The sequence below is a fragment of the Anguilla anguilla genome, chromosome 17 (genome assembly GCF_013347855.1).
Source record: "Anguilla anguilla isolate fAngAng1 chromosome 17, fAngAng1.pri, whole genome shotgun sequence".
Taxonomy (NCBI): domain Eukaryota; kingdom Metazoa; phylum Chordata; class Actinopteri; order Anguilliformes; family Anguillidae; genus Anguilla; species Anguilla anguilla.
Genome location: NC_049217.1, coordinates 22,594,444 through 22,616,943, shown reverse-complemented (window position 1 = coordinate 22,616,943; position 22,500 = coordinate 22,594,444). Strand labels below are relative to the sequence as shown.

General features: G+C 47.7%; 2 protein-coding genes across 3 annotated transcripts in view; one reads left to right on the top strand and one right to left on the bottom strand.

Annotated features, from left to right (window-relative positions):
* Nucleotides 1-4,764, bottom strand: part of vasnb (vasorin b) — a 29,963-nt gene extending 25,199 nt beyond the window's left edge. The window contains 1 exon segment of the mRNA XM_035398749.1: nucleotides 4,464-4,764. The gene's annotated coding sequence lies outside the window, so the exon portion shown is untranslated.
* LOC118217016 (mitochondrial import inner membrane translocase subunit tim16-B-like) overlaps nucleotides 1-22,500 on the top strand; it is a 139,524-nt gene that overhangs the window by 93,349 nt on the left and 23,675 nt on the right. The gene's annotated exons all lie outside the window — the stretch shown is intronic.

Sequence of the window (22,500 nt, the reverse complement as noted above, 5' to 3'; positions counted from 1 at the left end):
AACATGCAACCTCTGAGTTATAAGTCAAGCTCCTTAACCATTGTGCCGCGCTGCCGTTGTCTTGACGACGGGTAGCTGTTCTGATTAAAAAAGGTGGGGCTTATGGGGCTCACAGGGCTGTGACTCTGCAGGGTGTGCTTTCCGAACGGGCTGTAGCCCCCTTCACCGCTCCCTTCAGTCTTAACCCACAGAGTCTGCTGGAGACATGTAGAGTAGTTACTGCCATTCAAGTCTAATTGGGGTTAGGATGCGACCTGAACCGCCGCTATACACCAAGGTCCTGCTTCCGGCCTGGTCCTCGTTTGGACCTAATTGGAAACAGGATGGTATTTTCGGGGTGTGGGGGGGGCGGGTGCTTGTTATGTCTTGTGTCCTGGACCATGTGTCCAGAGAAGCTGCAGAGGGAACTCACAGGAGGGGGGGGGGGTTGCGAATGAAGTGAGACCCAGATTGTGTGCGTGCGTGAGAGCAAGAGGGAGATGGGAAGACACTTCTTGCCCCCCAGAGGAGACCTGGCTCGAATTATTTTAATTGCTCTTAACAAGGGTGACTCCTGACCTCAATCGAACGTCACCTCCCTGCCTCCATGGGGCAGAGGGGTCACTGCTGAGGCTCAGACAGCTGGGATTAATCCACCCCAGTGTCGAGTTAATAACCCCCCCCCCCCCCCCCATCCCCCATTCCTGTACAACTGTCTTTTCTTTTAACACCCCCCCCCCCACCACCACCACCACCAAACTCCCCTGACACTCTCCTCTTCTCCTTGTAACTGTTGACCGTGTTTTAGGAATTATTAGCTTTTTGATTGCGACCTCACCTTGGGGCTCCCCCCGTTAGTTGCCATGGTGGTATGACCCAAGAACTCATTATCTGACCCCAGGTCCCTACCAAGCCTGGAGGAAAGGGGGGGAGGCGCATGTTAAGCCTTTACCTCACTCTGCCCGTCCAGTCTTTCACTGCGAGCTCATTCCAGCATCTCACGACTCCTTAATTAAATTGCTGAGGCACCAAGGCAGGAATGTTTGCTTTCTTCCTGAGTCGCTCTCTCTCTCTCTCTCTCTCTCTGACTGTCTGTCCCTCTCTCCTTTTCTCATCTTCACTCGCTCTGTCCATCACCGTCACCACCGCCACCCTGAGGCATCCCTTCTTTTCTGCCCCTGAAAATGCCATCCATTTGGCACCCGTGCCCGGCTGGTGAGGGTACAGACTTGGGGGGGTCAGAGGGAGGCTCTAACGAAATTGCCCGTCCCATCCCCTTTCTCCCAAGCGGATTCTGCGAATTTTGACGCCACTGTTCGCCCGTATCACAGCATTTTGTGTGTGCATTGTGCTGGACCTTCCCTGTCTTTACAGTCAGCCAGCTAGTCCCTTATTCACCTGCAGTGAGCAACAACAGCCGTTAACAAGTAAAATTAGTGTCTGTACGTCTCTTTCTCTCTCTCGCTCTGATATTTTATTCATTTTCTGTTTAATTTTATTGGAAAGAGAAATCTAAATTATGAAAGCATAAACATGTAAAAAATAATGGGGCGATGGAGAGAGAGGGAGGGATGGAGAAAGATAAATTATTTTCCTCTCATATGTTTATGAAACCATAAACTTATGAGAGGAAAATTATTTCCCTTCCTCCCTCTTTCTCCATCCCTCTCTCTCTCCATCAAAAGTCTATATTCTTTGGAGCAGTGCAGACTACCTAGCCGGTTCCTGTGTCTGCCAAACTTTGTTTATTAAAGCCCTTTCTAATAACCCAGAGATTCCTCGGCAAAGTGGTGAGCAGTTCAGGACACCAGACCTCATCTTGTTCTAACATAATAGGTGTTTCTAAAAATGACCAAATCTCGGTATCTCCATTCCTACTTGCATGCAAGTATTCTCTACCGTTCTAAATGAACAATAACTTCATTTGTACCCGCGCAGCTTAAACCAATGCCACGTAATTTGTACAGTGAAGGTTAACAGCGGAATGGTTTTCACCTCCTGACATGAGTGATACGCGGTGCTTAGCTCCAGGGAGAGATTAAACGATTTATTCTCAGACCCAGTGCAGGCGCGTGGAGCTGCTAATCTGATTCGGAGATGTAGAAGCCCTCCTCGAAAGATGTGTTTTGTTTTGTGGCGTACACAGTATCTACCTCGCCATCCCCAACCAAGTTTAACGAAAAACAGTTTTTGTAAGGCATCAAGAAATCCTAGCTGTCAAGGAGTTTGATTGGTGGCCTGTTGTTCGAATGCAGGTCTGCACGCGTAGACGATGCGTATTGGATTCTCTGGATTCTCTGGCTTCATTTTTTCAAGTTTGAATTGAGCTTTTCAGCCCGTTTTCGTCTTTACATACGGACACATCTATGTTGGCATGGTCTGTTATTAACTTACATTTATTTATTTAAAATTGCCGTCTATTTTTCAGGCGGTACACATCTCCAAAAGCAGCATTCGCCAATACAAATACACAAGCGTACACAAGACAACATTAAAATTACAATACAGTAAACGGTTTTGAAACAACTCAAATCATATTCAACGATATTTATAGGGAGTGATAATAAGGAAAATTCGGCAAAGAAGTATGTTTACTATAGAATGATTATTGTTGTTTTTACCCATCGTTTATTGAAAGCCGATAGACGGGGAAGCTGTTATTTGTGTAATGTGCGGCGCATTCAGTTTATACGGGCAAATTTATAAATAAGCCTGTAAGTAGTTTGTTAAAACAAAATAAAACAGCAAGGATGTAAATAACCTGTAAATATGTCCATCGGTTTCTCACGGCAGGAAATATGTTAATACCTAGTTCTGTAAAGCAATGTGCTGTGCAAGAGTCGAGGAAATCATTAATATATTTGCCTACTGTCGCGTAGAAATAATCACACGTCTGCCTGTCCCGAATTTGCTTGCCAAATTGAATCAAATGATATGATTTACATTGCACGCGCAAATGCGGAATAACAACCTTACACTTTATGTTATATGCATTGTAGATGTTTAACAAATACATTTAAAAACATTTTGCTCTAACTTCGGGAACCGATTTAATTTTGTCAACAACCGCTTTGTGCGATATGCTGTCAGCGCAATTTTTAAGGTTAAGTGCCTAAAAATGTATACCTGATAAAACTGTTGTGAGCACGACACAAGAAACAAATAGCTGCCCAGAAAGCCCTTTTTTTCGCAGCTCACACAAGCAGGAGATACACAATAAAGGATTCCTGAATCCGAAATAACAACAGTTAATCTCGTTCACGGCCCCCGTGACAAAACAGATTTGTCTCTGAAGTTACCACATTACCTTCGGCCTCATGGCGCGCGGACATAATGAAAATCTCGCTCCCGAGCACCTAAACCGACAGGAGCCTCTCGACCGCTGCGCGCTTCCAGATGTGCACACTCAAATGCCCCAAAAAGTTATCCCCGCGATAAAACAGAGCGACGGTCCGTACGGAAGGAACGGGCTTTAGGATGTTTGCTTGCGAAATACATTTAGCAGCACGGAGCAGACGCCGAGAAGTGTTTTGCCTTTATAATGCATACATGCGCACGTTACAGTTGCAATATGGATATTATCTACATGATCTTGGCTATTTGCTTAGTAGACACACTTAGCCTGAATTTAGTGTATATCGTATATGTAGCCTACATTGCTAAGGGGCAAAACAGAAAATAACGCGACTGTATAGCTTACGGCCACAGGCGAGCTTCAAACATAAAACCTTTTGGTAACGAGTGTTACCAGAACACTTTTCACACTTTTGGGGTGTGCCTTCATTCAACATTTTACTTGAGGTTTTTACACAGGTTAACGATATTTTGTTAACTTCAAATGAATTGCAAATACACGAAATGAGTAGGCTATGCTCTGTTGACAGTTTGATTTGTGTATCTGTGTTATTGTGAAGTTTGTGCATGCTAATCAATACATGTGCAGTGAGGAAGTTGTGTTTGCCTGGTGTGGACACTTCATGAGCAACACGCCACACGCAGAAGGGGCGGGCAGCAGCGCTACGGTTTTCCTTGGTTACCGACAGATTACAACAGCTAAGGGAAGGTTATGAATTGCGAATAGTCCTTGACGAATGGTCACGGAAAAGTTAGCGCAGTTGTAGAAGTAGTTTCAACACTAGGCACAATATCTTTACACTGTATGCTGCTTACACCAATTACGGGGCAAATTTTACTTCTCTGGATAGTGCGATGTCAAGTTATCGTAACCGCAATCAATGCAACACGAACAATCCCGTTCGCTTTATTCCAAAATCAAACTCCTCAAACCAAGTTCGAATTTCTTATCCTGTTTGTTCTGCTTAGAGCCCACTTCACCGTGTCTCGGACGCTTGAAGCAACTGTCTTATGTGTGTTAAAGCCGGGGCAATACAACGCGCGTACATACCTATATAACTATACATCTCTAAATGTTGCATTCAGTAGCCAACCATTACATTCGCCATAAAATCGTATTAAACACTTACCGGTCAGTGTGGGTGAACGCGAGTGATACTGTGTTGACGAAAGAGCGCTCAGTAGTTTTGGTCTCTTATCCACGGCGAAAGACAGAAGCGAGGAAGACTGCTCAGAATCCTCCTACGCTCATAGTGCACTCTTTTTCATAAAACTTTCCGTGATTAACTGAGGAATGCGATCTCGTAGAACCATACGTCTGCTTGTCACACATCAGCACCTGGTCTCTGACTGTGCGGAGCGGAACTTGTGTCCCCACGTAGAGGAATGCGCTCGCCGTCTAAAGAAAGCACAAGTAACTCGCCTCCGAGCCCAGACAATAACGCTTTATTGGCGGTTGAGAGCCCAGCGCTTTAAGTCGAAACTGGGAGGGGCGATTCCAGCCGGGGTGGAAAGTAAAGCGCTCCAAACTCGCGAGCCACTGGCAGGGATTGGAGCGCGCTCACCTTGTCCGTAGCAATGAAGGTGGGGCAAAGCCAAAACAACTTTGCTAACATTTTTTCATGATCATTTTATCATGCATTTAAAACAAATTATAGCCTTTGTGCAAACACTGTTTTTTTCTTATTCTAATGTAGTGGTGTCGGTGGTTGTTTATTGTGAGAATTTATAATTTATAATAATGATAATTTATAATAAAATACATGTACGCGTTACATGTGCATTGGAATATTCCAGTTTGAGTGTTTAAATAATATGTCAGCTAATCTGACATCTTTCCTCACTTGTTAGAGGCTATTGTAGGCTTAGGCTTTATTATTCATTGAAAGTATTAATTTATCGGTAGATTAGCACAAGTGACCTTGGGTAAGAACATTTACAGTCTAGCACTGTACATGAATATGATAATACTGGGTAGTCTAAACAGATCTCATTCATTTATGCTACAGTGCTACAGTTTTTTTCCAATGCCATTTATTCCGAGAAATCCCTAGTTTTCTGCCAGTGCTTATTGGTAGATTTTAAGATGGGAGTTGCGTAAACAGCCGAAAAAAAAGTGGCAAAACCTTGAATTTCACTGTGCCTTTTCCAGCCTCTTTGGCTTTCATTTGACTTTAAGTGAGATTGGAAAAGCTGCGAGCAGTTCCATAAAACGGATTTTAAACGCTTATAACTACAATATATACCAGTATAAGGCAAAAAGTAATAAAACCGAGGCATTTTGCTCAGAAATGTGACTTCATAAAGTAGACCATACAAAACATTCTCGCAAAACATAGGAGATCTCGCAATCTCTTTTTATAAAGTTGTAATTATACATGATAGTTGCTGGCATAAATGTGATTATCTGGCATTTGTTTTGTGGCTGGGATAAATTAAACTATTTTTTAATTAAATAAGCAGTGCACAGTTTTTGTATCCTACAACCTTCACAATGTAGTGGCTGTTATTGGTCATTTTCGCTTTTAAAGTTCAGAAATGTGTGGACTGTTTGGTGTGTATAACCTCTATTGAGCCTGTTCTTGGTCTTGGTACCTTACACTAGTTAAGTACACAACATTATATTCGTGTATATTTATTGCTGACACGTATTTGCATTTAAATACATGACGTCTGCTCTAAGGTGCCTCGCGACAGAGAATACTTCCGACCGATGATAACCTTAACTGGCAGTCGGCAGCTGAGATACTATTTTAAATCAGTGCAGAATCCGTGTATAACGACGTACGGTAACTTGATATGTCTTCACGGCGGCGTTCCCTCGGATGTAATACTTTTAGACCTACTGTATATCTAATGATTTTCCATACTTGTTGTAATCCACACTTGTCAACTCGTACCTAAATGGGTAATACAATATTAGGATCGGCCTTAAGGTAGGCCTAACTGTTTTTCATGTCACAATCACCGTAGTTACAGTTAAAATCCTTGATATAAAAGTATTTTGTAAAAAAATAAAAAAATAATGATAATAATAATTGCACACATGAAACGTTTGCCTGCTGTGTTGCATTACATTTTTACATCACATTAAGGCATTTAGCTGACGCTCCTATCCATGGCCACTTAGACGGGTTGCATTCTATACAACTGGATAGCCTGTTTACTGAAGTAATTAAAGTATCTTTTGGGTAATTAAAGTATCTGGGTATCTTACGGTTACTCAAGGGTAAAATGGCAGTGACCTACCCAGCTGGGTGTCAAACCTGCAACCTCAGGATTGCAAACTCAGTTCCATAACTAGTGTACTGCATTTGCCTTTGCTGATGTTCTTGGACTCGTATGTCCGCCCCCCCCCCCCCCCCTGCACTCTTTGGTAGGCCTACCGTTTGAAACGAGGTCATGATAATATTTGGAGTCCGCCCAGCTCACCCTCTGTATATTTTTTTGATGACCTCATTCACGTCAGGACCTGGATGAGTTTTTTGGCTGGTTTTTCAGACCTCAGGATTGGAAGAGAGGTACTGCGCGAGGTTCAATAAACGCGGCAGCTCGGTTGGCTGTAGCCGCGCCGTACGAGCGCAGCCAGAAGGATTTCTGCTGCTCGGGTGAAATAAAGGGTACTTTGTTCTATCGTTTTTTTTAAAAAAAAAAAAAAAACCCCAAGCCGCTCTTCGTACTGTTTTTATTCTACCCCTTTTTTTCCCCACCTTCGTTTTTTTTGACTACCTGCTTTTCTTCGCTCGTCTCTGACGACGTGCCCTCTTTTCCTCTGCCTTTCTGCGCTTCTCGCTGCTCTCAACCTCCTCGGCCCTTCGAACGGTTATCATTCACGTCGTTTTTTTTGTGTGTGTGAAAATAAAAGTTCACTGGAAGAGAGCGCATCTGTAAGATATTATAGCGAAGGGCGGGAACAGGCGAAGCGATTACACGGGTGATCAGCAGGCCTGCGATCCTCTGGTTATTGGCTTCGGCTGAATTTAATGCAACGGCAAACAGGGAGAATAAATCCTGCCCTGCAGTTTGTCACAGGTGAGGAGATCCGTAGGTAGACAAGAGACAACAGGACAGGACAGCTTCTCTGTTTCTGCTTTACTTTCTCTCTCACACTCTTTCATTTTGTATTGGCATGAAATACATGTAGTAGGCCTACATATTGCCAGAGCAATAGCAGGAAACAAACAAAAAACAAACTGTATAACAGTAGAAGTAAAACATGAAAAATAGTGAATACTTCTAAAATTATAATTGGAGTTCAAATATATTTAAATTAAATAGAGAAAGTGTAAACTAAAAAAAGTAATAATAATAGTAATAATAATAATAGGTTTGGGGCATTTTAGTGGAAAGTGCTCTCTCCCCCTCCCTCTCTCCCTCCCTCCCTCCCTTACATAGATAAACACGTTTGTGATGTGGGATATATCCTTCTGAAATTACACAGATGGAGGAGTGAAAGGGCCTCCTCTTTCACCAAACAAATTGCTCGTGCTGCTGCTCTTCCCAGAACCGCAATTGCCAGCATTATTACAAGTCACTCATTCACCTCTCCGGTGTTCAGGGGTTTAATGTTCCTGGGGATTGATGAAGATGAGGAAGTGGGTCCGGCGTGCGATTGTGCATGCATTTTATTTGTTTGCTCGTATAATAAAACATAATTAAAAAATAAAAAAAGGTTAATTGTAGTCGGTAATCTTGGCTGCTGCTGTTTTGTGGATTTATGACAGCGCTCACGGAAGGAAACGCACAGTCACAGTGCCTTTCATTTTTTTGTTTCTTTTCTTCCTTTTTTTTTTTGAAACAGCGAGCCGCAGAAGCTACAGTCTTCCTGGCTCGTCTCCCTTCTTTTCTTTTTTTTCCTCCTCTGTTCTTTAATAACGGCCCTGAACTTTTCAACCCGCTCCGCTCTCTCGGTGTCAGAAGCACCAGACCAAATCTCTGAGCTCCCCCCGCCTCCCTCCCCCCTCCCCCCCCCCTTCCCCTAGCCTTACCTTACCGTGCTGGATGGGCCAGGCCTGGGCTTTGAGCCTTTGAGCCTGTATCAGAGACCGAGAGAGGGAGGGAGTGCTAGAGAGAAAGGGAAGGAGGGAAGGAGGGAGGGAGGGAGGGAGGGAGGGAGAGATTCCTCTGGGATGACCTTGCGTTATGTTGAGGAGGAGTAACCTTTATCTGTATCGCGTGAATCCAAGCGCAGGGGGCTGGTGGGGGTCAGTTTTTAAAAAAGCGATCTTACAGTCTTAATGTCCCGAGTTGAACTTGCTGCATGCTGCGCGCGCGCGCGTGTGTGTGTGTGTGTTTGAGCTCGCATGCGTGTGTCACTTTCTGGTTCGACACACCCGTGTGCGGTCCCTTAGCGGGGTGGTATCTTAGGATACGGGAGAGAAGCCCGGTAAAAGTTCCCCGTAAGGCAATGAAATTTGCATAAGGGTTTTATAAGATCACTCTTGTGTGTTTTATTTCTTTATATTTGTTGGACAAACTCATTCAAAGTAACTTGCAGAACTGCCCTGGTGAGATATGCACAGTATAGTGTAGTGTAAATCAGCTGAGATCAAGGGCATGGTTACAAAGAGCAAGGGCACATCAGTGATAAAACTGCAAGCCGAAACAACAGACAACATGCAACGAATGCGACAGAAACACTGCATATGCACAGGCCTTCAGATTATCATTATATAACACAATTTAATCGTTTCTCTTGTTGTCTGGCTTATATATGTACCTCCTTTACACATTGTATTGCTATGTAAATACAGCATATAATAATCGGTCAATAATGCATAGATGTTTGTGCGTGTGTGCGCGTGTGTGCGTGCGTGCTTGTTTTCCCTGTCTGTGTGTGTGTGTGTGTGTAGGCGCGTGTGTGTGTGCGTGCGTGTGCATGTGCACGTGCTTTCCCTGTTTGTGTGTGTGTGTGTGTGTGTGTGTGCACACGTGCGTGTGTGTGCACATACTGTATGCATGTGTGTGTGTCTGTGTGTGTGTTTGCGCACGTGCGCATGCGTGCGTGTTTTCCCTGTCAGTGTGTGGGTGGCAGTGTAGCACAATGCTAAGGGGGCTGAGAGCATAAGAAATGCAGCAGTTGTGCTTCCCAGGTGGGGTATTGCAGTCGTCCCCTTGAGTGAGGCTGCTCACTTGAGCAGCTTCAGTAAATATCCAGCTGCGCAAACGGACTTCAGCTGCGCGCGTCGCTCTGCGTAAGAGCGTCTGCTGACTGCCTGAAATGCGCAGCCGAGCGTCAGCGTCCGTCCCGGTCGGATGGGAGGGGAGGAGGCCGGGCGCTGGCGTCAGGCGCGTGGCTTTCAAAACAAAAACAAAAGACAAAAAAAGAAGAAGAGAAAAGCGAAGAGAAAGAGAAGACGGAGAGTTGATGAAAGTCGCCGGTGTGGATCGCGCAGAGACGTTGCGCTGACCCTTCCGAGACCTCCCAGCGTAGCGGAAATATCTCCTTTCTGTGGCACCCTTTTCTCTTTCTTCCCCTCCTTTTAAAATTTTTTTTGTTCCCAGCTCGGCGCTGCAGTGTGGCGGTATGTAAACACGGTCGGAGACTCCAGGGGGTGGGGGGGGTGGGGGGTGTGGAGGGCGAGGGTTTGAGCAGCGCCAGCCGTCCCACTGCGCTACAAATTGCAGGGGCAGCTGAGCGGGGGGGGGGGCACGTTTAGCCCCCTCATCGTTTCGGGGCAGTAAAAGTGGTGGTACGGAGTCTGAGCTACTGTAATGTTGCCCCCGGGGGGTGAGGGGGGGGTGTTTTTAGGTGGGGGGGGCAGCTGGTGCATTTCCAGCTGCAGCTAGTGAGGTAAAGAACACTTATCCACTTTAGCTCTCCTCCTGCCTCCCTCCCTCCCTCTCTCTCTCACACTCTCTCCGTCTCTCTTCTTTGTCTTTCTCTCTTGACTTTTCTCTCCCATGCTCTCTCACCTCCTGTCTCTTTTTTCCTCCTTTTGTGTTCCTATTCTCCTTTGTTCTGTTTCTCTCTCCTTCATGTATTACAGTTAATTGAATTTGTCCTCCATTCTTATCCTTCTTCTTTGGTTACTTTCTCATTAATTGGAATGCCATTTCTCTGGCAAGCCCCCTGTCTGCAGTGTATGTGTGTGTGTGTGTGTGTGTGTGTGCATGCGTGCGTTCGTGTGGTTGTGTATGTATGCGTGAGAGTGTGTGTGTGTGAGTGCATGTGTGGTGTGTGTGTATGTGCACGTGAGAGTTAGTGCGTTTGTGTGTGCATGTGTGTGTGTGCGTGCGCATATGAGTGTGTGTATGTGTCGCAGGCGTGTGTGTGTGTGTGTGTGTGTGTGCTTGTGTATGCATGTGTGAGAGTATGTGTTTGTGCATACATGCATATGTGAGTGTGTGTATGTGTGCGTGTGTGTGCGGGCATGCATACGCATGTGTGTGTGTGTGTGTGTGTGTGTGTGGTGTAGCGTAAGGAAGCTCTTTTCAGATTGATAGAGGGTCACGCCACCTTGGCTAGGCCCAGCTCCAGGCCTGTGTTCTCCCACAGGCTGCTCACCCTGGCTGGGTCTGCCATGCTCACAGGGCCTGTTCCCTGTTTCCCAGCCAGTCCGCCAACACAGACTGGACACCCACCTTTTCCCAACGCTGCGTGCGGGTGCAGCTCGGGGGTGGAGGGACAGGGGTGGTTTGCATTTCACCCCTGGTTTTCCTTTTCATTGCTCCCTTGTTTTTTTCTTCCCTCTTTTCTCCTTCACTTCAGGGGAAAGCGTACCGTGGCAGTGCTGTGTGTGTATGGATGTTGGGGGGGCAGGGCGTCACTGTTAACACTGTTAAAGTGTCATCCACACATTCTCACTGATGCCAGCCCGTCCAGTCAGCCACGTTTCAGCTGACCGCCCCTGACGGGGCACACCCGGCCCGGCCCGCGCGACGCTGAGCAGACGCAGTCGCCGTGCTGATTCGGGATGAACCCGGGGCGTCCTGTCGTGTGTCAGCGCGCCAGTGTGTCTGCCTGTCACATGACAAGAATTCCCGCGCTTCACGGCTGCGCGGCACGGATCCGGTACGGCAGCTGCGCAGCTCTGTGTGCGCGTGTCCGTCACGCCGACTCCTGGGGACCGTGTAGTTCTCTGGATGTTCGTCTGTGTAGTTAGTGTTTACTGTGTGATAAATCTGGGCTAGGTGGTTGGGATGTTGGGATGTTGTTTGGATGCTGATTGTGGAAGTGATTAGAGGGAGTGGGGCGGGGCGGGGTGGCGGTGGGGTCGACGGTTCGGAGTTGGGGGCTCTTGTCCCAGAGTTCCCTGACCTCATTGTGAACTGTCTGACCTGGACCAGAGAGACAAGGTACATTTGGGGATGGGGGGGGGGGGGGGGGGGGGGGGGGGGTGATGGTTCCTTGAGATTGAGTAGGAAGGGAGTCCACTCGGCTCATGAATGTGAAGTGTGTGTGTGTGTGTGTGTGTGTGTGTGTGTGTGTGTGTGTGTGTTTGTGTGTGCGTGTCTGTGTGTGTGTGTGTGTGTGTGTGTGTGTGTGTGTGTGTGTGTGTGTGTGTGTGTGTGTGTGTGTGTGTGTGTGTGTGTGTGTTTGTGTGTGTGCATGTGTGTGTGTGTGTGTGTGTGTGTGTGTGTGTGTGTGTGTGTTTGTGTGTGTGTGTGTGTGTGTGTGTGTGTGTGTGTGTGTGTGTGTGTGTGTGTGTGTGTGTGTGTGTGTGTGTGTGTGTGTGTGTGTGTGTGTGTGTGTGTGTGTGTGTGTGTGTGTGTGCGCGTGTGTCTGTGCTGGTGAGACTGTCCCAGCATGAGGTTTGAAAAAGACACCATTTCCCACAGTCCACAGCGCAGCTTACAGCCATGGGCCTGAGAACCGGGGGAAGAAGAGAAGGAAAGAGAGGGAGAGAAAAAACAGGACAGAAAGAGAGGGAGATAAGGGGAGAGAAAGAGTTAAGCAGGCTGAATAATTATGTAGGACTCCTCAGAAAACACAAAGCAGAGGTTCCCGCCGCTGACGGTCAGAACAGCGTGGTTTACAGTGACTGTTTTAAATGGCTTTAAATCTCCAGTGTCAAATCTTGACTCGTCCTTCCTGTTGACGGTGAGGTTTGCCAGAGTACACTGAGAGAGCGATAAAAAAAAACATTTTATAGGTGCCTTATATGGGGGGTTAGGCGCGGTGATCTGTACGTGTCATACATCATTTTAAATTAATATAGACATTTACAATGAGATACGCTTTCCCTTGTGAATTTCCTGTTTGTGAAACCACTGTCCCTGCCGACACCGTAGAAGCTTAAACTGCCTTCACTGCGCTTTAAGATCATCACCTAACACCGCCTTACACCACCCAGCATCACCACCTAACATCACTGCCTAACACTACCACCTAACATCACCGTGCTTTAACATCACTGCCTAACACCACCCAACATCACTGCACTTTAAGATCACTACCTAACACCGACAACATGCACCTTGGCTTCTCAACCCTCTCAAGCACTGTTCAGCCTTAACACCTGATTGGGCCTGACTTTTCTTTTATGAGTCTGTGGTTCTGGTGCTGTTGTTCCTTTAATGTAGTTTAACGCTCATTTGGGGTAGTTTGTGTGTAGTCTGTGGTTCTGGTGCTGTTGTTCCTTTAATGTAGTTTAACGCTCATTGGGGTAGTTTGTGTGTAGTCTGTGGTTCTGGTGCTGTTGTTCCTTTAACGTAGTTTAACGCTCATTGGGGTAGTTTGCGTGTAGTCTGTGGTTCTGGTGCTGTTGTTCCTTTAACGTAGTTTAATGCTCATTGGGGTAGTTTGTGTGTAGTCTGTGGTTCTGGTGCTGTTGTTCCTTTAACGTAGTTTAACGCTCATTGGGGTAGTTTGTGTGTAGTCTGTGGTTCTGGTGCTGTTGTTCCTTTAATGTAGTTTAACGCTCATTGGGGTAGTTTGTGTGTAGTCTGTGGTTCTGGTGCTGTTGTTCCTTTAACGTAGTTTAACGCTCATTGGGGTAGTTTGTGTGTAGTCTGTGGTTCTGGTGCTGTTGTTCCTTTAACGTAGTTTAACGCTCATTGGGGTAGTTTGTGTGTAGTCTGTGGTTCTGGTGCTGTTGTTCCTTTAATGTAGTTTAACGCTCATTTGGGGTAGTGTGTGTGTAGTCTGTGGTTCTGGTGCTGTTGTTCCTTTAATGTAGTTTAACGCTCATTGGGGTAGTTTGTGTGTAGTCTGTGGTTCTGGTGCTGTTGTTCCTTTAACGTAGTTTAACGCTCATTGGGGTAGTTTGTGTGTAGTCTGTGGTTCTGGTGCTGTTGTTCCTTTAACGTAGTTTAACGCTCATTGGGGTAGTTTGTGTGTAGTCCGTGGTTCTGGTGCTGTTGTTCCTTTAATGTAGTTTAATGCTCATTGGGGTAGTTTGTGTGTAGTCCGTGGTTCTGGTGCTGTTGTTCCTTTAATGTAGTTTAATGCTCATTTGGGGTAGTTTGCGTGTTCTTGTTTGTGTCACTTACTTCTAATCTTCAGTGGAATCGGTGAGAAGTTGTCAGCGGATTCTGCACTTTCTGCGCTTTCCGTCTCTCTCAGGTCTGGTCTTCGCCCCTCTGGGGACTTCCTGCACTTTGGTGCTGGACACAAGCGTCTGCTATAAAAGGCCTGTGAAGCACCTGGCCGTGGCGCCTGGGAGGTCTTTTTTTGTGCCCGTTTTCACCTCTCTCTCCTGTGTGTTTTCTCTGATAGTCCCGGTCGTGCATTCCCAGGCAGACTGTTTGTGTTTCTGCTCTTAGCGCTGCCGTTTCCTCCCCTCCGATTCGTGTTTATTTTCATGTTTCGATTATTTTAATTGTTTCTTCATGTTTTCGGCTTCGCGACGGGCCTCCGTTGCGCCGCTGCCGTCTCGTATTTTTTTCGACGGGCGGAAATGTCTCGAACCTCAAAGTGCGCGCCGCAAACGCTTTCGACGGAAGGTCCCGCGCAGAAATCGACTTGTTTGGTTGGATTTCTTGGTCGGTCGGTGGCGTCGGCGGGAGGTCAAGCGTGAGCGCCCGCCGTCTGAAGTTTTGCCCGTCTGTTTGACTTCAAACGCGTCTTGTTTACGCGTCGAGGCCGAGCTGTGGCGCGGCCCTCACAAGGCTCTTGTGTGTCAGGCAGCACGTCCTGCTGAACTACAGCCATGCAACGCAAATACACAGCGACCGGGGGATTTCGGCTTCGTGAGACCAGACGGTGATTCCTCGGGTGAAACGGTCACGCTTTAATCACACACACACACACACACACACACACACACACACACACACACACACACACTCACTCACACACACTCACAATCGTTAATTGCATTGCACAATCTCACTCATCCATTCTCTTTCTATTGAGCACACCACACACACACACACACACACACACACACTTTTACATTCATGTTCACTGAAGCATGGACTCCCACAAAACCTAATTAGAACAAGTTAACACGTAGTCCCTAATTTAAGCACGTGCACACACGTACACTCTCTCACACCCTCACGCATATGATGTGCATCTTTCATTTACTTTGTTTGATGGAGTTATTTATAAACAATGACAGATTTACCCAGATACAGTGGGCACACATTGTCAGCTTCCCCTTCTAATTGCTGTCTATAAACACTGAATAAAAATGGAATGATAACCATTCCATAATAAACCTGCGATGACATTTAAAAAATCCTTTTATCACACAGACATAGTTTATATAAGTATGATTAACGTTACGGTAAAAAATATGAATAAATCAGAGCTGACTCCACCAGTAAGCGACATCAGTGATTGGTTAGGGCACCATGACTGCCAGGGGGGTCAATCTTAAAATATATATTATTATTATTTTTAATGTTGAGTTAGAGGGGCACCCAAATCTAATCCTGCTTGGGGCCCCTCAAGGGCTAGGGTCAGCACTCATTATAATTCGTTATAAGAAGAAAAAGCAGATATAAATACATCTGAATGAACCGTGACTCTTGCCTTGGCCCCTGCATGTCCGCGCTGGGGAAGAGGGACGAGCACAAAGATGGGAGCAGTTTTTAGCAGCGTGTTCCAGAACCTTTGGAGAATTTTTTTTTTTTAAGCGAAAAAAACAGAACAACAATGGCTGCTAAACAGAAGTCAGAAGCTGACGTTTGGGTTCTCCCAAGTGAGCGGTTTAGTTGTGTGGGAGTGGGAGAGTTGGTGTTCTTATCCTTTTGTATTAAAAAAAGAGTTCTGTGGTTGTTCTGGGAAAAATGCTGAATCTATTTTTCGAGTTATCCCCTCTCCCACCCATCCCATGCTTTGTAAATACTCTGACTTCTGTCAGGGCTAAGGAATTAATGCTCAAGCTGTTCAGCCGTTGCAGTGCGTTCTCCTCGCTGCGACTGTTGATTCGTCTATATCACCTGTTGCGGTTACGTGTTGTTACTACCCACAATGCCGTGCAGACAGGGGGGCTCAGCAGCTGGTTGAGAGCAGGGAGAGTCATGGGATTCCCATCTGCTGCGAGGAGCTAATCCACGCAAACAGCTCCAATCCCCGGGCAGATAAGGCAGCCCTGCTCCTGAGCCTGGAAGTGTGCTGGAGATAAAGCACCAGCCTTCCACTGTCATCCAGCCGGGCCGCCTCTCACACCTGGGGAGAGAGGGAGGGGGCGTGGAGGGAGAGAGACAGAGGGAGCGAGAGGAGGGAGGCTGTGAGAGGGAGGGAGGGAGACTGAGGAGAGAGAGAGGTAGACTGAGAGAGGGAAGAAGAGAGGGAGAAAGAGAGAGGGGGAGGGAGAGACAGAGGGAGGGAGGAAGAGTGGGATACTGAGGGAGAGAAGAAGAGAGGGAGAAAGAGAGGGAGGGGGGAGGGAGGGAGAGAGAGGGAGGCTGAGGGATGGAAGAAAAGAGGGAGAAAGAGAGAGAGGAGAGAGGGAGAGAGACAGCGGGATAGAAACGGAGGAAGAGAGGGAAAGAGAGAGGGAGGGAGAGTTTACCTTCAGAAGCAGGGAAGGACGGTGGGGAAGGCCAGAGAGGGTGTTTAATATCTGGTCCTGCAAATACTAAGTAATGTAGTTTTGGAAGAAAAAAAAACTAGAGGCAAGTGAAGTGAAGAGACGAGTGTGGATAAGAAAACAAAATGCAGCGGATTCATTTATAAAAATGTTAAAATGTCTTATTCCAGGGTCCAAGCAGGATAGAAAGACTGAGAAAGCAGGGAGAGAAGGGAATGTGGGAATATAAGTGGGAATAGAATGATAGAATGGTGGGGGATGATGGCTATTGTGGTGTTGAAGTAGATGGAAAAATCCGACTTGCTTTTGCAAATCTAGTTTTGTTTTTCTGGCGAATTTGCCACCAGCAATGCTTGTTTTGTATATTTCTACAAGCTTTGAGAAACATTGTTTCACAAGACATGTGGGCTTAAAGCGCATTCAAGTTTAATTGATAGACAATTCAATTAAGAGACCGAGAAACAGGACCAGCGTCTGTTTTCTTCCAGTAAGTACAGAAATGCGCTGTGCTGTCAAATAGCTCTGGGGTTTTTTTGGGTTTTTTTTTTGGTTTTTTTCTTTTCTTTTTTCTTTCCCTCGTTTGATTTTCTTTATTGTTCGAGCGTAGCCATCCATAAATGCGAAAATACAGAATCTGGTCGCCGTCGTCATCGCCGGGCGTCTGTGGTGGCCCGCCCCGGCACCGCAGGCCAGCCTATAGCGGGCCAACGCGCAGGCCTGGACGCCATCGCAGCGGGAACCGACCAAACGCAGCGGTCATGTGGATCCGTGACCCTGTCCATCAGCCGCACGCTGTGCTCACTGTATGGAAGCGCTGTGGGACTCAGGCTGGCCTGCGGGGCAGGGCAGTGTAGTAGTTAGTGTGGAACCTGGTGCTTGCAACTCTGGAGGTTGCAGGTTCGATTCCCAGGTGCGCCTGTATCCCTCAGCAAGGTACTCAACCCGAATCGCTTCAGTCAAGCTGAATGAATCGACTGCGCGTGTAAGGAGTGTAAAGCTGTGTGAGTCGCTCTGGGTAAGAGCATCTGCTGCGTGTTTAAAATGTGAATGTAAAGGATCTCCTCTCCGTTGCGGGTTTTAATGCATGTAAATGTGGACCCCTGCAGAAGCTCAGCTGTCATCAGCTGTGTGTTCTTACTTTTTTAGCTGAAGCGTTCCTGTTTGATGCGTCTGATGAACATTAGGGATGGGGTGAGAGCACGTATGTGCATGTGTGAGCAGAAGGCAAAAAGTAGCAGGATCGGATCCAGGCATTTACTCTTATTCTCAGATGCCACATTTGCAGGAGTCCTCCCCCAGGCCCCATTCCTCTTTCTCCTCCTCGTCCTCCTCCCACTCCTCTCCTTCCTCCTTCTCCTCTCGTGCTCACTGAGGAATTCATTCCTCCTAAACCATCCCTCTTTCTCCTCCTCTCCTGCACCATCTCTGCTGATTTATCAGCCGGTGAAGTAACAGAGATAAGACGCTAACCAGAACCCTCTCCCTTTTCAGAACGTTCCGTCTCTCTCGTAAATCTAGAGGGAGTGTGTGTGGTGTTTACTGTGGGTTTATTTCAGTTGGTTGAAAGTTAAAATGTCTCTTGTTTTGGGGGGAGACTGGGTGGTGCCGCTTGTAGTGCAGCCGACCCTCAGCCCGTATATAAACCCCCCAGGAGTGGGGGACATTTCCCCAGCGTGACACTTTCAACTTTATTTCATCTCGGTCTACAACCCTCTCTGCTTTTCCCATGTTTGAATAAAGGTGGAAATGTACATGAGTGTCCGTTCTTCTTTAATAAGAAAAAATGTCTACTGACTGAGTCTGATACCAGGACATGGACTGCTGGACTTGGGATATGGATCTCTCATCTCTCAATCTCTCTCTCTCTCTGTCTCTCTCCCTCTCTCCCTTCGTCTGCCCCTCTCTGTCGTGGGTGTCCTCTCTGAGCCTGGGGGGCAGAGATAAGGCAGGAATTTCAGCCCGATGTGAGGAACCCAGTGTTTGCCTGGCTGTGTGCTTGGTTGGGGAGAGTGTTTGTGTTAGTGGGTGGGGTGGAAGGGCAGGTACATTTTAGCATTAGCGTTAGAGTCACTGAGCATCAATAACATTAGCCATGTCACTCAGTCTGCGTGGAATTGGCAGAGTTGCTTAGCTTCCATAGCATTGGTAGAGTCGCTTAGCCTCCATAGCATTGGTAGAGTCGCTTAGGCTCCATAGCATTGGTAGAGTCGCTTAGGCTCCATAGCATTGGTAGAGTCGCTTATCCTCCATAGCATTGGTAGAGTCGCTTAGCTTCCATAGCATTGGTAGAGTCGCTTAGGCTCCATAGCATTGGTAGAGTCGCATAGCTTCCGTAGCATTGGTAGAGTTGCTTAGCCTCCATAGCATTGGTAGAGTCGCTTAGCCTCCATAGCATTGGTAGAGTCGCTTAGCCTCCATAGCATTGGTAGAGTCGCTTAGCCTCCATAGCATTGGTAGAGTCGCTTAGCCTCCATAGCATTGGTAGAGTCGCTTAGCCTCCATAGCATTGGTAGAGTCACTTAGGCTCCATAGCATTGGTAGAGTTGCTTAGCCTCCATAGCATTGGTAGAGTCGCTTAGCCTCCATAGCATTGGTAGAGTCGCTCGGCCACAGTAGCATTAGCAGAGTTGGCTAGCCGCCGTAGCATTAGCGGAGTCCCTCAGTCTCTCGTCTGACTCTCCGGTGGCACGTTTATTATGGGTGGCAGCCCGCCGCTCCACGCGCGCTGACGCACGTCCAGTGGGGGGGGGGGGGTGCATGCGTGTGCGTGATGGTGGACTGATACAACCTCAGCACCTTCAGGGCTGTGAGGGAGGGAGGAAGAGACAGAGAGAGAGATACCCAGCGAAGAACAGACAGAGACAGAGTGATGTTAGATAACTACTTTGCAACTTGCGCTGATAAGGAAAGATGGAAGATACTGTATCGCATGAGGGAGGCGCCTGTTTAAAAAGGAGAACACAGGGCGTGTGACGTTCCTAATGCAACCCGGTGCTGCGGCTTTGGGACGGGGGGGACGGGGGGGGGGGGCTAAAGACTTCTACATTTTAATGTTTTTTGTTTTTTTTTGCCCTTGAATTCCTGTGTTATGAGCGCCCTGGAAACAGCGGGGTTCTGTCCTGTTTTCGCGCTGCCTGGCGGTTTGATCGCCCGCAGGGGCGGGTCGCGGTGCCAGGGACCGCCGAGAGGAGCCCGCGGGGCGGGCGGTTCCCACGGCGCCGGCGGCATGATGTCATCTCTGCCAGCGGTCACCTGATGATGTCACCAGAGGCGCCGTTCATATCGCTCGCCCTGAACGGAGCCGCATAGGCTGCCATTATTTCCTCATCATCATCATCATCATCATCATCGTCATAATGTCACGGTGTAGTTTTCTGGCAAGTTCCCTGGAGTTCCTTGGTGCTCAGATGGACGGGACCAGAGGGCTGTGAAGTGTTGACGGTGTGGTTGTTGCTTAGTCCAATCAAACGCGAGAGTTCACGATGTGGTTGTCGCGCTGTCCACTCAGAGAAAAGAGTTGATTTGCGTGCTCATTGAACGGTCTAATCAGAGGAGGTTTCTCGGCATTATGTTATTTATTACCTTGGGTACCTACTTCCCCCATTAACTTATCCTGGATCAGTTTCAGGACTATTAATCTTACACCAGCTATTATTTGGAAAAGATTAAACTGGTCCAAGTGCAGTAGCTTGAGTCCTTTGGCATCCATTTCCATTGCCCCTTGTATGTCGTGATGCTCCTGGCCTCTGACTGGCCCCCCCCCCTTACAATTCTCACGGGTCTGCATCAGCCCTGAACCACCCCCCACCCCCCACCCCCTGTCCCAGTCTGTGCTTCCTCCCCCCGCTGCTCTCATGTTGAAGGCCTGTGATTGGCTGTCTGATCCTGGGAGCTGTGCTGCTTTCTGGTTCCCCGTCTCTGTGCGGTGGAGAGGGGGGGAATCCCTGCGTGTTTATGGGAAGAGACTCCCCAGTAAAAGTTTATGGGACAGTCTGGGGTAGGTGAGGTTTATGGGACCGCCCCCTGTGTGGCTGGGAGGCTGTTTGGTCTGGTCTGGCCTGGTTTGGCTTGGTCTGGTCTGGTGTGGTCTGATCCGCAGAGTGTACTGGAGGAGGTTTTTGTCTCTGTTTGTGTGTCTGTATCCCTTTTTCTGAGGAAGGTGTATATATATTTGTGTGCGTGTGTGTGTGTATACGTGTGTGTGTGTGTGTGTGTGTGTGTGTGTGTATGTGTGTGTGTGTGTGTGTGTGTGTGTGTGTGTGTATGTGTGTGTGTGTGTGTGTGTGTGTGTGTGTGTGTGTGTATGTGTGTGTGTGTATGTGTGTGTGTGTGTGTGTGTGTGTGTGTGTGTGTGTGTGTGTGTGTGTGTGTGTGTGTGTGTGTGGCCGTCCCACCAGCAGTAAGTGGGCTCGGTTCATTACCACTCAGAGAGTAATGCTAAACAGACCTGCCGCGTTGCTGTGCGCTTCCTGGTGTGCGGCTGGCCGTCGTGCTGAGTTGTGAAACAGGGTGCTGAAATGAGCGAAGCCGCAGCACTGCGCAGCGTTAACTTCCATCTCTGTTTGTGGGCAGTGTGTGGGAGCCTTGTGTTTGGCATTTATTACTGGGCCCTGTGCTGTCTTATTGTCGCGTGTTGACGTGCTGACGTTGTGTTGTGCTGAGATGCAGTGGGTTCGCTTGTTGTTTTGTCGTTGACATTGTGCAGTAATGCTGTATTTCAAGGGTTGTGTCCCATTGTCATTGTTTTTGTTTTGTGGTATTAGATGTGGGTATTAGATGTGGGTTCATTGTCATTGTTTTTGTTTTGTGATGCATGGTGGTGTTTGATGTGAGGTTGTTTTTGTGTTGTTGTCTTTTCTTGTGTTGACACGTTGCCTTGCAGTGTAGAGCTCTGGAGCAGTGGCAATGTTTGTGGGTACCTGAGTGACTGGTGTTTTTGGAACAGAGGTCAGACCTGGAGGTGTTAAGAACAGGTTTGGGGAGGCAGTGATGCTTGCACAGACAAGTCTGAACACACACACACACACACACACGCATGTACACATGCACACACACACGCACACACACACTTCCCCTTATACATTCACACTTATACACACACACACGTACGCATGTACACACACACACACATCCCCTTTTACATTCACACTTATACACATGCACACACATGCACACATACACATACACACATGTGCGCACACACATTCTATCTGTCACACATGCATACACACAGACACATGTGCTAGCTCTCTCTCTGTCACGCACACATACACACACACACACACACACACACACTTCCCCTCATACAGTCACACTTATACACACACACACACACACTTCCCCTTATAAATTCACACTTATACACACACACACACACACACTTCCTCTCATATATTCAAACTCATGAACATGCACACACACCCTCTCACACACACACACACATGCACACATACAAACATGGTCACATAGGAATGATTTGCAATCTCAATCTCAACATCCGAAAGGGAAGCAGTGCTCAGAGAGCCCTGCAGATGCAGCCGGGCCCCAGCATTGCCGTGTGTACACGGCGAGACTGTTGACATGGGAACACGCGCCTGGTTTAATTAAAGTCAGCCCCCGTGGGGACGCACACAGGAGCAAGTGGAGCGGGACGGTCCTGGCACCTCTTCTGACGTGCCTGTCAGTCCGTGTCCAGCCTGCCAGCGGGCCTGTGCTTCACTCCAGATAGAGAGGCACAGCCCAGCTAAGTCATTACGCTTCCATTACATTAGAGCTGTTTACAGAGGCACAGCCCAGCTAAGTCATTACGCTTCCATTACATTAGAGCTGTTTAACAGAGCACAGCCCAGCTGAGTACTATTAGGTTTAGAGGTAGGATTGTGGTAAAATTGAGGGCAAGGTTTTGGTTGGGATTTTGGTTTAGGACTTGGTGAATTTGAGTAATGTTTTTCAGCTAACGAACGCGAGCAGACAATCGCGAGCGATCACTGCCTCTTCCCTGAATGAGAGACGGTGGCTCGGTGCAGGGGGGGGGGGGTGGGTTTGTAAGTTTAGGTGTTGGGGTGTACGGGCGGGGTCCCTGGTGTGGCCCGCTCTCGTTGTGACCCTGCGGTGAAGAGGAGGCGATGAAGGGGCGTAATTAAAGCCCTCCCTACCTCGGGCTCCGCTCCTCTCCTGACGAGCCGATAATGAGTATGTTGTATTTGGAAGGTGCTCCGACTTCTTACCCAGACAAGAATGT